The sequence below is a fragment of the Amblyomma mixtum genome, chromosome 2 (genome assembly GCF_055824585.1).
Source record: "Amblyomma mixtum isolate Tamu chromosome 2, ASM5582458v1, whole genome shotgun sequence".
In the NCBI taxonomy this organism is placed as follows: Eukaryota; Metazoa; Arthropoda; class Arachnida; order Ixodida; family Ixodidae; genus Amblyomma; species Amblyomma mixtum.
Genome location: NC_143013.1, coordinates 98,082,632 through 98,098,734, shown reverse-complemented (window position 1 = coordinate 98,098,734; position 16,103 = coordinate 98,082,632). Strand labels below are relative to the sequence as shown.

Below are 16,103 nucleotides of genomic sequence, written 5' to 3'. Positions count from 1 at the left end.
AATAAAAGCAGCAGTTCGAATGCACGGAATGAATGAATACATAAACAGCACGTAAGAGCTCATACCAGCGAGACACGACTTTTGGTGCGGCGATTTATTTATAGGCTGTTTTTCCACGTCGGGTCACATTGGCTGTTTCGGTTAATATAGGCACTGCGGCAGGTTTTTGTATGTACAGAGGGCAAAACGCATGTCTAGAACACGCTCTGGGCGTGTTTCGGGCGTAACACGTGATAACTAGCGATAAGATTTGGTTAGAAATGGTCTGGATGTAAACATGTCCAGTTAAACTCATAGCATTTCATCGTCGTTTTTTGCCTTCTTGGTCGCAGCGGCTTTGGGAGCTCCGGAAAACACAATTTGGTTGTTCTAGGCATGTGTTTTGCCCTCTGTACATGCATCTCTAGCTGTCCTACACCGGCCGTTTCCAATTTAATTACTTCTTTGATGGGTATTGCTTGACTTGTCACTTTCATTAGTGTTGAACTGCACTCGAGATTCCAGGCAAGCTCTTTCAATTACGGTGACACAAGACAGTGAGAGTAGGATACTACCAAGAGACCCCGTCAGAAGGCACCTATATTAATGCACAGCGGCTTGTTGCCGGTCTTGTGAAAAAGAGTCTTGTCTTCACTCCACACAAAAAGTAACCGGTGGCAAAGCGGCAACAGTACTTCCACCTACAGAAACCTTTTCTATAATTCCTCCCCCGCCACACTCTAACAAAATGAATCATATTTCGCAGCTCTAATGGACTGTCCTGGAGCCTCGGAATATTTATTTCCGTGCAACACGGACGCATGTTCTGCTGCTTTGCATCGCCACATACTCAAAAACACTCTAGCTTAATCACCTTCCATGCACTCATATTGCCAGATGTGACCTCCCGACGTAAATCAACATGAAGACGAAAAACTAATTTACCTAATCTCTCAAAAACGTACGCCTGTTCCATATTTAGATTTATAACGACGGCAAGGACTACGTTAAAGTCATTCATTGCCAGGCATTCAGGACAGCTCTGCTAGCGCCGCTTAACCTAGTGGCCTAGCACGTTCTGTTCTGTATCCACTCGGTCATTCCCTTTCTTTATTACTTCACAGATGACGTCAGCGCGCTGGTTATAAATGTTCAAAGCCAAGCGCCACGTTGCAGCAGCCAAGAGAATTAGAAACACCTGTCTCGAATTATTGGTAACGCGTGGTAGGTTAGCATTAAAGGGTTCATGAAAACGGTGTTTAAGGTTGGCCATAATAGGCTTGCATTATTTAGAGTATAGGCCATCTAGCGCTCAAGCCGCGTACAAGACCTCAAAAGTGAGTCGATCTTTTACAATACATTTTTAAAAATTCTCGCTTCTACGCCTCAGGGAGACCAGCTGTGCCGGGCTTTCGCCCGAATCCGCGCGCAACGCGTCATGCAGCGCTCGTTACGTCAGCAGCGGAGGGTTCTATGATTGATTCGCCATGTCAACTCTTTCTGACGTCACGCAGCTACCATGGCCACGGCCGGAAGCTCCGCCCCCCCCGGGGAATTCCCGCGCGCGTCGGATGCCGGCGCAGGGAACACGTGGGTGGAGCCGGCGGAGGAGCGCCGACATTTCAGCGCGCAAAAGTGACGAGAGGAGAGAGAAAGGCGCGAAAACGCGGAAATTCAAATTGTAACTGCAGATAAATCAGGTTCCAGAAAACGCATCAGAAAAATGTTTACTGGAGGATATTTGTGAAGCGGGGTCCTTTAACAACCTAGGCACACCACAACATTCTTGAGAGCCCCCTTCAGAGCCCCTTTAAGCAGGACATTACGTTTCGTACTTTTTTTTTGTACAGAACGATAACTGGCTCTCACCTATCAATCACATCAGACATTAGGATTATGGAGCTAATGTGTGTCAGGCTTTTCCTGATTGTTTTATTTCAGTGCCCGGGAAAAGAAATGTACACGGTGTGGACATTGTCGAAGCCGGTCAGAGATTAGCGAATGTAAAATGAGGCCAGAAACCTGCTGTGGAAATTCGCTACTTTGCAATTCAACGAATCACAATGGGGATTACGCAGCACCGCCTGTTCGACAGTACTTGCAGAAAATGCAGAGAAGGGATATAAAGAGGCGAGATGGAAGTGCTTGGTTGTTTACACACCCTCCCAAGAGAGAAATTTTCCATAGTAAGATCAAAGTGGCCCTAATTTTTTTCTACTAAAAGTTCAATAAATGCATTGCGCAAATAGGACCCCCTGACCAACCCTTCTAAAAAGTTTCCATAAATGCACCCTTGGGCAAGCCGTAATGTGACGGCTTACATTTTGTGAAGAGGAAAGGTTTGTGCCAAGTAGCTGGTGTGGTCTGTCAAAGTTGTGTAGCACCGCATTTAGATCCCCGTTCTATGACGTTCGTACTGTTGCTGAAGTTCATCATACGTTGCTGATAAATGAAGCCACGAATTAAGTTCACACTTTTACTGAGTAAAACCTCATAAGGACACCAGCCACAGGTTCTGCCTAGGATCAGCATACCATTTCGACATTCTTATGTGCTTAAGGGTGAATTCTCAAGTTTCAGAGCGTCTCTCACATTCAATCTTCCCTCTTCTAGTTGTAGACCAACCTGCCCTTGCCCTGCCGACTGCTAACTGTCCTGGCTTGCTTAGATGGCATACGGCTGCTGTGGACAAGCGGTGTATATCTCGGATTTAAGCCTCGGACCTGCACAGCTTATCTTCTTGTAACATCTTACAAACTAGTATATCTTTACTCCTTCCACGTTAGCGGTAATCATCCCACTCCATAGCTCCCACGCATTCCCGTGCAGATTAAAGACTAGCGAGTTTAATGAACTACAGTGGCGCTCCCACGCGAGGCGCCAGCCAGCTTCCGTAGATGTAGAATTCCGCCCTAACAGGTGCCATGTCTGCGCTTTCGAAATGTTAACTTAGATCCATATCCTTGCACGCACCCACAAAATATCCCGTGCTTCTCCTGGCAGTATGCGTCATGGTTATGGTGTCATCGCGCTCAGTCGCCCACACTGGCAAAGCGTGTTTTCAAACGTATGTCCCCCTACGACGCATTGAACAAATGAAACGACGTTCTACAATAGGCGCCACTGAACACATCTAAAACAAGCCAACCTGCGGAATGCTTTATTTGGCTCATTTAGCAAAACTTTGACAGTGAGCTGCCACGGACGAAATTGGCGATGGATGCTCAAGCTAACCGCGTCGAATAACAGGAAGAGAAAGGCCATACTTGACAGGTTTCCTTTCCAAGAATGCAAAGCACTTCAGGAATGCATCGCGCGGCTTCATCCGCAAGAACTATGCACCGGTTTAAAACAGCGTCTCCGGGCGGGGAACCAAATAATGAACCGTAAGTCTGCTTATTTGCTGTCGTGGGTCGTTTTATCAAGCTCATGTAAGAATAGAAAAAAAAAATAAAACACTACCTGTTTAGCGTCTCCCTCTGCGCACGCATCACTAAAGATTTAAGTGGTCCCTCTGTGGATAGGCGACACATAATTTCGCGATTCTTTTCTCGGCCGAGTATTTTTCTTCGTTGTAATTGGTCTTCCTCGAAATTTGACTCCGAAGCCGGGGTGATACGCAGCTTCCTACAGGAGTGACGACGCCAAGAAGGACCGAAGGGTGGAAAGTTTTTTCGGGGCATACAGAAGTTGGAAGAACACTTGCAGAAGACCCTGACGAAGAAGATATTGCCTGACAAATTAAGCCTGTGTGGGGGTCCCTCCTTGTTAAGATTGCTAGTCATCAGGCTTAACGCACCACTGACAGTCACGAATATTGACGCGTAGGGAAAAAAGATCGGACTGACTAGCACTGATGATGCAGTCAATCACAGGAAAGCTCTTACAGGGACGAAGTTTAGTGACTCAACGCCCCTTGCTGCAGTTTGTCATCGCGCAAGCCTTTTGCTGCACGGCGTGGTGATGTTCGGGACATACTAATTCGCTAATTTGAGCAGTTTGTCATTGCGGACGCCATTTTCTTCACGGCGCGGTGATAGCCGGGACATCGCTAATTCACTAATTTGACGGTGAAGGTGTCCGTTAGGGATTGTTTTGTTCTCGAAAGTAACACTTAAGTTCCTTTCCCGCCACCCCCCCCCCCCCCCTTCCTTCTCTTTTAACTTCTGTGCACAGCTATTAAATCACCTGCTCCAGCTGAATTCTAAGGTGAGCTAGTTGGTCCCTGAAAATCAATGCCCGATAACAAGCACACTGACGACGCAACAAAAGAGCTACCCCAGTGCTAATATCCGCCAGTCGATTCGCTATAAACACAGCTTAACAGCACATGGAAAGTGTGGCCACTATTTTTGTTTTCTTTAGCTGTTTTTAGCTCAACTGCCTCAGGTTGCAAGCTGCCACGCCGCCAGAGAAGAGCGGCCCAGAGGCACTTCCCTTATAAAAATGGTCTATAGACTTTTTATTGGCTCTATTAACTTCCTACAGATATTGCTTTTTGTTTATTCATAGTCTATAGACTGTCTATAGACAAAAGTCTACTAAAAGTGTATGGTCATTGTCTATAGACTGTAGATTGTCTATAGACTGTCTATAGCATTTGTATTGCCTATAGACTGTTCTCTAGGATTTGTGTATAGACTGTCTATTGACTTTATAGACAGAAGTTTATAGACACTCTGTAGTCTGTCTAGAACTTTTTTGTAAGGGTTGTCACATATCGGCTGCATCTTCCTGGACAGCGCGCTACCGTTCGCAACAACATGTGAAGCTAACGAGAAGGTGTAAGAAACATACCCAGAAATCCTAGACAAACTCTTTTTTTTTTAACGCGAACCCGTTTATGACCGCAATTTGTTTCTCATGTCGTAAGATTGTACCATAACAATCAATATATCCTCAGATCTGCCCTCGGGACACTTCTAGTTGTCGGCTATTTGTCTTGAAGAACGCACCCAGTTGGCTTTCTATGGCAGTCTCCGCTGCCCGGGAAGAGCGCAGATCAAACATTAAAAGCAAGATTTTGCTACCCATCTGAAGGTTCGACGATTCGAATCAGTGTGTTCAGAACGAACAGTACGTTAAAATACTTCCACAGTCGAATTACAATTAAAAGCAATGTCCCGTCGCATTTCGATGAAGGCGAGATGCTAGACGCCTGTGTGCTGCGTGATGTCAGTGTACGTTAAAGAACCCCAGGTAATCGAAATCATTGAGAGTCCTTCTCCTCGGCGTCCCTCATAACCTGAGTAGCTTCGGAACCATGAACCCCCATAAACCTACATGTGAAGTCCTGAAAAGCTGGGCATGGTCACAGCGGAGCGGCTATTACGTTGCATTCTGATGCTTAGAGAGATGTAAACACTGAAAAAGAAAGTAACACACTCCTAAACAGGCCTACAGTCACGATGGAAAGAAACACGAACAGAGCGGAGCCTAGGCGCTCCGCTGTTCGCATTTCTTTTAAACACGCTTTTACTTCGATGGTAGCACAAACATGCTAGAGTTGTCCATGACGCATTCTCGGAAGCCTGTAACGTCTGTTTCTTAACACCTAAGTAAAAGCGCCATCAAAAGAAAAAAAAAAGTCGAACAGCGGTGCGCGTAGGCACCACGTTATTCGCGTTTCTTTCCATCGTGATAGTACACTACTTGGGTCTGTCTCGGGGGATACGTGCTAGGAAAGGCCCTCTGCCAGTTGCAGAATTACAAGTATGGAACTTACAAAAAATATGAAAACGGACACTCCGCTCGCTCTCACGACTGACTTGTTCTCTGAGGAACTTGAAAAATTGTTTTACGGATGCGTCGGCCACACGAAAACTACTCAGGGTAAAAAGAAGGCAAGATTGAGTCGCCTCAGTGATACTTATACTCCAGTACAACGTTGCATTTAATTTTTCTTTCACCTGTGCGTGTTACATCCGCGTAATATCAGAGTTCCTGTCTCCGGAACGAAGCGCTGTAACATTCGGCCCCAGCCTTACAACACTCAAAGGCAAAAAACATCAAAAGAGTTCTTTTCATGGGGCGTGAACATGCGCAACGCAGTGTACTGGCATTTTAGAAGGCTGTTTTAGCTTTTTATTGGCATTGTTTAAAATTTCAACTAAATATCAGCGCAATATTTGTTTTTCTATGAGAATTTTGTGCAAGCCGTTCGCAGCAAAAAGACTTCTCAAAACAGGAGCAGCTTATATAAAATTTACAAAGTTAAATATTCGTAGAATTCCGCAAGACCGAAGACTGGGTGCGTTTATACCCGTCAACGATATTGCAACTGCGCGCAATGGACCACGGGCCAAGAGAAAAGAAGAACAAGGCACAGCATTGACTAGCAACTTCCCAGATAGTTACAGTTCGTAGACATTGAGCATTTGACCAAGCCGTTTTAGCCGTTTTTCCCTTCCGTTTTAGCAGGAACACCTTGTAGAGGTTCAGACCCTTTCATCCCTTCATTTCTTTCCTCTTCTATGAAGCGGTACACGAAGAACCGCGAGCTAACGCAAATTGAGACCTCTTCTGCCCAAGATCTATACTGTCCATTGGCGTCCGTTCCTGTATTATCATTATTTGTTTAATTATTTATCGTGATCGGGCCGCTTCTTCCTGCATCGTTGCCACCGGTGTCCTGTAGAACTACCTTTAACATTCCGATACTGCATTTATTAAACGATCGTACGATCTGTGGATGTTTAGCGGTCGTTGGGAAGAGCGATTTCTCTCGGGGGAGCATTCCCGGAGGGGCGTCCTGGAGAGTTTGCGTCGGTCCCACAACAACACGTGCGTAATTTGCAGCGGCGCGTTACGTCTCTGCTGCGTCTTTCTCGTCACACGTGCACGCGCCGTTCTCCGTCACGTTCACAGTTCACCAACTAGCCCAACCCCAGTCTGTTAGCACGTTACACAAAACAGCGCTCTGCGAGCAGTCACTAGTAAAGAAAGTTCCAAGAAAACGAAAAAGCAGTACTTTTCTCCGAAAAGCATCTCAACGACGACACGCGGACTTCAAACATTTGCCTCTAGAGAAGCGATCGAGTTATCTGAAAGGCGCCGTCAATGGACAGCGTTTTCGCTTTTTACATCGCTCATTCACGGGGACCTCGGAAAGTACACAGATGATCGCCGCTGTCAACCGAAGTTCGGTCGTGAACGACGTTAGCCCACGCCAATCCGATACCTCGCGGACTTCTCATATCACGCGGCCTCACCGGCGTACTACGGGCCGGTTAGTGTGCGCGTAACAACGTGTCGCGCGTGCAGTGTACAGCAGCAGCAGCATCAGCTCACCGGCTCCTCCGGCGGCGTGGCGTTCGCAAGTGGCGCGGAGCTGGGCGTCTTCTTCAGCCGGCGGCGGCGCGACACACGCAACCAGCGGCGGGGGGTCCAGGAGTCGAGGACAGCACACGCGACCAAACTCCCCGGGGCGGGCGCGCGGCAAAACAACGCACAGGTAGGCCGTCCCACCAGCTGAGGAAGAAGAAGCAGTGTGCGCGGCGGGCGGCTTTTCTTCCCCCGTGGCCGTCTTTTTAAAGTGCGGCCCTCCTCCCCCCTCGCGGCCGGCCTACTACGTCAGCACGCGGAGGCAGCGTGGGCCCCTTCCCCTCCCCCTCCTCGCCGCCGGCACCGCCGCCAATGGCGCGGGGTCCCGGGCCCCGCGGAGCCCGCGGCCGCCTGCTGCGACGGGGACCCCGAGCTCGACGCCGCGAAGGAGCCCGGCTCGCGCCGCGGGGACACGCAACCTGTGGCCGCCTTCCCCCCCTCTCCCACTCCGCCCCCTCCCCCCACCCCCTCGCATCGCAACCCCGTTGACCCCGCTGCGCTCTCGGACGCGCGATACACTGCGACCTGAGAATGATGACTTCGAAGCTACCCCGAGGCTCGACGAGGCTCTGTCAAGTGTAGTAGTGCAAAACTATCGATAGTACTATCGATAGTTGAGTCACTATCCAACTATCGATGGTAAAAAAAGACTATCGATAGTACTATCGATAGTTAGTACTTTCGATAGTAGTATCGATAGTACTATCGATACTACTTGTTACATATATGAATTAGAGGGAAAAATAGCGCCAAACCATGCATACCACAAGAAAGGAACGAGGACGAGACACAGGCACAGACACAGGACCCAGGGAGACACAGGACGAGACATATTGTTACATATAGTACTATCGATTGTATAAAATCAGCCACGCGTACCCACTGCATTCTAAACTTGTTTTCCCGAGTGTGTAGTATGAAGGTGGTGGTATGAGTAACTGACAGGACTCGCTCTTTTTCGTGGCCTACTCGTCGATAGCGGTAGCGGTACTATCGATAGCGGTACTATCGTTAGTAATACTATCGATTCTACTGTCGATAGTAGAATCGATAGTATTACTATCGATAGTAAATTTTTTTATAGTTTTGCATCACTAGTCAAGGGGCTAGTATAGAACTCCGAGCGTCGTTGTTGCCCGACGAGCATCCCGAATGAGGGGGTGGGTGAGCTTTCTCGCACACGCCTGTCGCGATGAGAGCAGCGGCGACGAGTGACGAGTGCGACTGGGCTGTTTGAGAGTTTCGACATTGTGAGAGGAAGAGCGCGCGACAGATGAAAGCGTACGACTTTTGTCGCACTAATCGCTTCAAGTGCGACAGCGTGGGAACCCAGGATGTGAGCTCCGGTGAGGAGACGTCCGACGGCCGATCCATAGCTACACGGAGCGCGGATTTATATCGCACTTTCGTCCAAACCCTTTTTACACGCACTCGAAAAATGACGTGGGTGATATTTCCGAAATGATAATTACAAACAAGGTGTAAGCTTGGGCTTGTTGGTGTATCATTTTCGTTACAGCGCGAAAGACGAGGACGATTCAGCGCCGCGTCTGTGTACTCGTCTCGTCCTGGTCATTTGAGCTGTAACGATAGTAATTATAACAACAAAGGTAGCTAATATAAACGACCGATGTGTTTACTTCGCTCACGTTACAAGAAGTCAATTATTTTTTAAGGCTTTCATTACCAAGACTGCCGAGGGAACGAAGTTATGTACTGTACTATCCAGTGCTATGGTAGCCTGGCATAACTCTGTTGAGTATTAGAACAGTATGCGCAGGAACTTTCTTGTGTCTGTTCGCAGGTTTTTTAGTACTTGTTTTCGCCTCCGAAATGGTCACGTGCATCTAAACTTTCTGCCGGTCACCAAACCAAATTTATCTGTCAGGCCGGAGTTCTTGCTTGGTTACTTAGAAAAAAAAAACATAATTCTATTTTCCCTGACCCCAAGCTAACTGAAAAGTCAGCAGTGTCCTCCCTGGGCTGTTCTGTTTTATTTCATTCCTTTAATAGGCCCCCCACTGTACCGTAGAAAAGAAGTTCAACTTAGTGAGAAACTTGCAAAAGATGGTGACCTCATCATTCGACGTCGCCTGTGGACTCATTTTCTGGACATTATTTGATCGCAGCTGTGAGAAGCGCTTTCTTGAAGGCTGCGTTCAATTACAAAAAAAAAATCCTTGTGCGAATACAGGCGCGGTTTGAGGATCACTTACTGCGAGACATCTTGAATTACTGCACGAAAAGCTGGATTTGATTTCTTTGGAGTAAGTGTGAGCAGGCACTGTTTTATTCGTTTTACAGATCGAGTAAAATGGTAGTGATTTAACGCAGTGAAGCAGAGTAGACGTTCGAAAGCAGGCGTTCATTCTTCGATTGGAGGGGGCACTTAAACTCTGCCTTAGGGGTGTGGCTTGATATCTTCAATGGGTTAATGCCCATGTATGCCAAATTGGTAATTCCTACTTAACATTCGTAGATGGCGGCGAGTCCTCATATACCACTACCAGCGCAATGGCGCAGCGGTTGTGGAAGTGGATATCGGACTGGAAGTGTTTAAATCAAAAGTAGTATAAGGACTAGTATGCGGTGAATAAAATACAGGCAAAAAAAAACAAACTTAGAAGTGAAACTAAAAACAGGGAAACGCTGAAATGACGCGCAATACACGTTATGCACATTATAGGCCCTATCTGCGATATCTACATCAAAAGATTGACATAGATGCTGTCTACAGATTCCCTTCACCTCGTTCATGCACGATCGGCGCTTTCACTTTTGAGCTAACCTCAGTTGGCTCAAACGCTATCGACAGCGCTTATGCATCATTCAAAGCAACGGACGTACGTGCACATATAGCGAAAAATAGATGGACTAAATTTTAGTTAAAAGGTTAATTTCATCCGCGTGTTAGCTCGCAGTGTGGAATAAATATACAGGTGGTTTCCCCTGAGCCTTTATACAATTAAAAAAAAAAGAGCTTTTTGAGTTAGAAATGCGCTATTTTCGGCTCAGCATTGCTAGCGGTGTAGCGCATCAGAACACATCTCAGACGTTTTAACTAGCAGGCTGGTTAACTAATATAGAATGGTTAACTTGTTAGGTATTAGTGTTAGGCTTCATTATTATTGAGAGGCGTGTATCCCAGCATAAGTAATATCCATATTAGCTTTTAGAATTTCGAAAATCCTGCTACCATCGGTGCTGGGGTTCAACAAATTTCCGCCATTTCGACGAGTTACGTCCACTGGAGAGGTTGCTTTGCCTGCAAGCTTCTTCAAAGCGCATGAATTTTGGCGCGATGTATCCGCATGCAGTTGTTCGGCCGCAGCGCCGAGGGTAACCGCGTTTTCGCAATTCTAAAAACTGTTGCGGATATTACTTGTGGTGCGCTACAGGCCTCTGAATAATTAAGGAGCCTAACAGTAAAAGATAAAAAGTTAACTGTTCAGTATTCCTTAACCAGCCTGCTAGTTAGCGCAGCTTAGCTGTATTCTGATTCACTACACCGCTGTTAATGCTTTGCCGAAAAAAGCGCTGTTCTAACTTAAAAATCCTATTTATTTTTAATTATGGAAAGTCTTAGGTGACACACCATATATATATATATAGCCTGACTGTAATTACACGCGTTGCATATTGCACCATTAGGCAAAATTTATTTTGTAACTGTATAAAGAATACGTTACACAAAATATTTAAAATGCTGTTATAAGTGTTGCCTCATGACAGTATGTCGTAAGTAATAATTAAGGGAAAGAATGCGTGGTACAGTGACACCACAGTATATTAAGGAATTAAAGAACTGGGTTTCATAAGCACACCAGTTTCGCAAGCAATTTTCTTTTGAAATCAGTAATAAGGTGATGCGGCGAGACTGCAGTTCAAGTCACCTCCTAAGTATGCAAGAAAAGCTGAGGTGAAATAAGTGCTAATTACCTGAAATTGAAGAAATGGGATTAGGCCACAATAGGTGCGAAGTAAATAAAAGGAATTCAGTCTCAGAAATACAAGAAACCGGAGTTTAAGAAATATGTCAAATCATATTTGCTAAAGAAACCCATTTCTTTCCTTTAATAAGACATTATTTGCGTTTCATTTTCGATGTAATCAAGGTGTTACCAGAGTGCGGTGTGCTATGCGTCTGTATTCTACGTGTGTGTGTGTACAAGAGCACGAGTTTTTGTAGAGGGCCGAGATGTGCATTTAAGATTTGTTTTTTCCTTAATATACTACTGAGTGTTGTATAATTTCATATTTATTTTTATATATTCAAATATTTATATTTATATGTTCCAATGTGTTTATGTAATTGAGACCTGTTCCGTGTTTATCTTTGCTTTTTAATAAGTATGCACTGAAATGCGGCATTGTGCTAACTGGAGCAGGAGCCTTTGTGTCAGGCTGTGAGCCTTTAGCTCCTGCTTCACTTCTCTCTTGTGAGAAAATGAAATGAAATAAATAAACAAAGAAAGTGTAGTTCTGTACCAGCTTATTTTGCTGGTACAGAACTTTACTGGTACTGGTACAACTTTAGAAGTGATATAGCTGTAACTTAATATAGTGCTTTTATTAGCGTATACTATGTAATAAGTGGATGCGCGACAGTTAGACAAGTTGTTTAAGTAAATTAAGAACAGGAGCGGTATCCCTACTGTATGCCTATATGAGTTGTAACGTGTGGGTGAACGCCTAAAGCCAGCCATATGATTTCGTTTAACTTAGTTTGTAGTGACCGCTCTGGGCAGGCGGTGGTCTCAGGTTCGACAGCCGCACCAGGACGCACCTTTCTTCAACTACGAGGTCTGCGCTAAAGCTATACAGCGTTCCTTTGTAGCAGCATGACTGCGCTTGTTTGCATGCTAATCAGAAATTACTCCATCAGTTAAATTTTTACTCCATCTCGGGAGTTCCTCTATAACACATTAAAGGAATAAGCTAAAGGAATGCAACCTGCATGCGAAGAAAAATTAATTTATTCGCGAAAGTCACGTTTCTTAAGCTAATGTCGGCGTGTGTATACAGACCCGACCACACTTGACTACATCCAGCGCTCGCGCGGTGCTGTCCGGAGGAAATAAGGGAAAGTGATGAAGAAAGTAATGGCTTTCTTTAATAAACATGCTGAAAACCAAAGTAATGTTCAACAGTTCAGCAAATGAACAGCAGTTCGCAGTTGGTAGTGAGGTGCTGGAAGTAGTAAAGGAATATGTCTACTTAGGGCAAGTAGTGACCGCTTATCCGGATCATGAGAGGAAAATAACTAGAAGGATGACAACGGGGTGGAGCGCACATGGCAGCTTCTGTGAGATCATGAATGGCATGTTACCAATATCCCTCAAGAGAAAAGTATACAGCCAGCTGTATCTTACCGGTGCTCACCTATAGGGCAGAAACGTGGAGGCTAACAAAGAGGGTTCAGCTTAAGTTAAGGACAACGCAGCGAGCTATGGAAAGGAAAATGATAGGTGTAACGTAAAGAGATCGGAAGCAGGCGGAGTGGGTGAGAGAACAGACGCTGTTTAATGACACATAACACAGTGCCACAGGCCAGGCCTGTGGCACTGTATCTTACTGTCTGTGGCAATGTACCATGCAGCCCATTGCAGTCGGGCCTGCGACAATACGGCCTATGGCAATGTGGTCTGTGACAATGTTTAAGTGCGGCGGGAGGAGTAGGTGAGGGAACAAGCGCGGGTTAATGACATCCTAGTCGAAATCAAGAGGAAGAAATGGGCTTGGGCAGGGCATACAATGCGAAGGCAAGATAACCGCTGGTCCTTAAGGGTAACGGAGTGGATTCCAAGAGAAGGCAAGCGTAGCAGGGGGTGGCAGAAAGTTGGATGGGCGGATGAGATTAAGAAATTTGCGGGAATACGGTGGCCGCAGCTGGCAAAGGACAGGGTTAATTGTAGAGACGTGGGAGAGGTCTTTGCCTTGCAGTGGACGTAGTCAGGCTGATGATGATGATGAATGTCTTTCATTGATCATATTTGCACTAGATCACAGTTGAGTAGACCCGCGGATCGACCAGGCCTCTTCGAGAGAGCTGCGATAACATTTCACTTCATTTGCTCCCCATCAGACAACTAGAGCGCTGCAGACAAGTATGCACATCACTGACCCAATGCAATTGGTGGCGTGCTTCAAAAAGACATAAATTTAACAACAGCCCTAAGCTCAGTGTCAGAATTCGGATGTAAATTCAATCAGCTCCTTTACATATGCATCCTTCTTTCGAAGTTACACGGCTTTCAAACGTTCGCTTGAAGTTCTACGTTATTCGTGCATCCGGGCGTGCAGTCTTCTCTTTAGCAAACGAACTTTTCTGCATTCCTCAGATTCCTCAGATTTCCTGCCGGCGCAGACAGGTACAGCGTTTTCATGCAGTATTGTGCTCTCCGGCAGTGTTATACCAAGGGTTCGGATTATTCCTTGCAACTTTTTCTTTTAAAAGTCGTGAAAGATATTTAAATTCTGTCTGTTTAGATGGATTGTATGGCCTGGAGGACATTAGATGCGTTATAGAGAGCAGTTAAATCATTATTAAGTAACTACGATGAACTAATCAACATCTGGAATTTTGGAGTTTAACGTAAAATAATAAATCAATCAATCATTTTTCAATCAATCATTTTTTATTCAAGACAATAATACAAAACTATTGTCTTGGGTGACGTGACAAAAGGCGGAAAAGTGCCTGACGAGGTCACGCCACCCTGTGGCAAGCAGCGGTTTGACACTCATGCAGAGTTTACAGCAGAGTTTACATGCAGAGAAATGTCTTAGATGAAACTGTATCCCCCAACCCCCTTATTATATTTTTTTTTACAGTGCAAGAATATGTACAGGAACGGAGTACAAGAATAAGTGCAGCAACTTCTACTAGCAATACATGTTAACAAAACACTTCCAAACATAAAATACATGTAAACTATCGAACTTGAAGCACATGAAACATAAAATTGAAAACAAGAAGAAAAACATGAAAACACAACACACTAGTCTTCCTTTAAGAATAATCCCTTCAGTGTTTTCTTACACCTGCTTTATGAAAGATTTTCGGTTAATAGGTCATGAATGACGGGATAGCAGTTTAATAAATCTGCTATCTGACAGCTTAATCTTTGATGTCCATAGTTTGTTCGAGCTCGGGGCTTGACTATGATGCTCTTTCTTAAATCGTACACACTTCTTTTTTCCTGGTATTTTGTTTCAAAGGTAGATTTATCCAACCGGTATTGGCGGTAAACTTCCAGGCTTAGTTAAAAGCCGTCAGCAAAGAAAGAGCCCACTCTTCAAAATTTCTGAATCGGCATGTTCTTCGATATATCTCGAACGTAAAAAAAAAAAACATCTTCCAGCATTCCTTCAGTTGGCTTTCCCGCGTTGCAAATTCATCAAATGGCGCAACAGCACGTGATGCCCGCATGGAAACAATGACAGCATCTTGCACGCGATAGAACTTATGAACTGAATCAGTATTTATTTCCTGCAGTAAAAAGTTTTGTACAGTGAGCAACATTGGAAATCCAACCTAACGAGTTTTCAAATGCGCGTTTTTCATGCTCGACACCTTAAAGGCCAGTGCTCTTTCCGGTATTTTAGAAACGGAGCACACCTATGAATTAGGCGGTTTTCGATTCTGCGGTATCTGCGCCTTTCGAATTTCGCTCTATCATCTAAATAAAGTCCCCTTGCTACGCAGTACACTTGCACAGACCGCAGCGAAGTATCTTTCACGGTTTTTTCAAGAAACATCTGTATCGAATAATTTTAAACAACCGCCACCTTTTCTGGAGTTATCCGACACCGTAAAGACGCGAAGCCTCTCAACAACAGCTTTCCAGTGCTTCGCTCAATCACTCACACCAAAATTATAAACGCTGTACATCATGTTTGGTTTGGTTTGGTTTTTGGGGTTTAACGTCCCAAAGCGACTGAGGCTATGAGTGACGCCGTAGTGAAGGGCTCCGGAAATTTCGACCACCTGGGGTTCTTTAACGTGCACTGATATCGCACAGTACACGGGCCTCTAGAATTTCTCCTTCATAGAAATTCAACCGCCGCGGCCGGGATCGAACCCATGTCTTTCGGGTCAGCAGCCGAGCACCATAACCACTGAGCCACCGCGGCGGCTCATCATCATCATGTGACTGCCGCGGGCAGTACATCATGTGACTGCCTTCTCCGAATAAAGGCGCCTCGGCACCTCCAAGTATCAAGAGAATTGAATGAATAAAAAACCCACTATCTTGGTCCCAGAAACAAGTATTTTAGATTCGCTTGTTAACGCTTCGCAGACGACGCTTAGAAGACGAACGAAAAACAGAAGGTGCAGTCGGACATGCGCCCGAACCATTTACGCCTGTATTGAAGGGTCATCCAGATTGAAATCGGGCAGAGCAATCCCAGCTTGCCCGTATCCCTTGTTATATCGGGTAATGATCGGGCACATTTCTCCCGTCCAGTTTCACAAACGGGCGCAATTACAGCGCTCCAGCAGATTTAAACAGGCAGATGCTCATGGAAAATTTTATTAGAACAAACCGGACGGGTAAGTCGGTTTAATATCCTGTTACCTGTTACAGCTTATTACCAACGCAGATAGGGTTCATGCAATTGTATAAAAAAAAAGTGAAGGTCAGGGCGTAATCAGTTTTCAGCCTTCTGATTTTTTCAAGGGGCAAGAGGCCTCGAAACTGGACAGCTTATGTATACCTAAAGTTACGAAACAGCAATTTTGCTTCATATGTTAATGCCGTTAAAGATTGCGGCTCGCAATCTAAACCACTTCATTT

The 16,103-nt window shown here is 45.4% G+C and overlaps 1 protein-coding gene across 1 annotated transcript in view; it reads right to left on the bottom strand.

Annotated features, from left to right (window-relative positions):
- The window catches only part of LOC149360245 (uncharacterized), a 232,450-nt gene extending 225,060 nt beyond the window's left edge, over positions 1-7,390 (bottom strand). The window contains exon 1 of the mRNA XM_089569225.1: positions 7,270-7,390. The gene's annotated coding sequence lies outside the window, so the exon portion shown is untranslated. The remainder of the gene's footprint in view (positions 1-7,269) is intronic.
- Between the last annotated feature and the right edge of the window lie 8,713 nt (positions 7,391-16,103).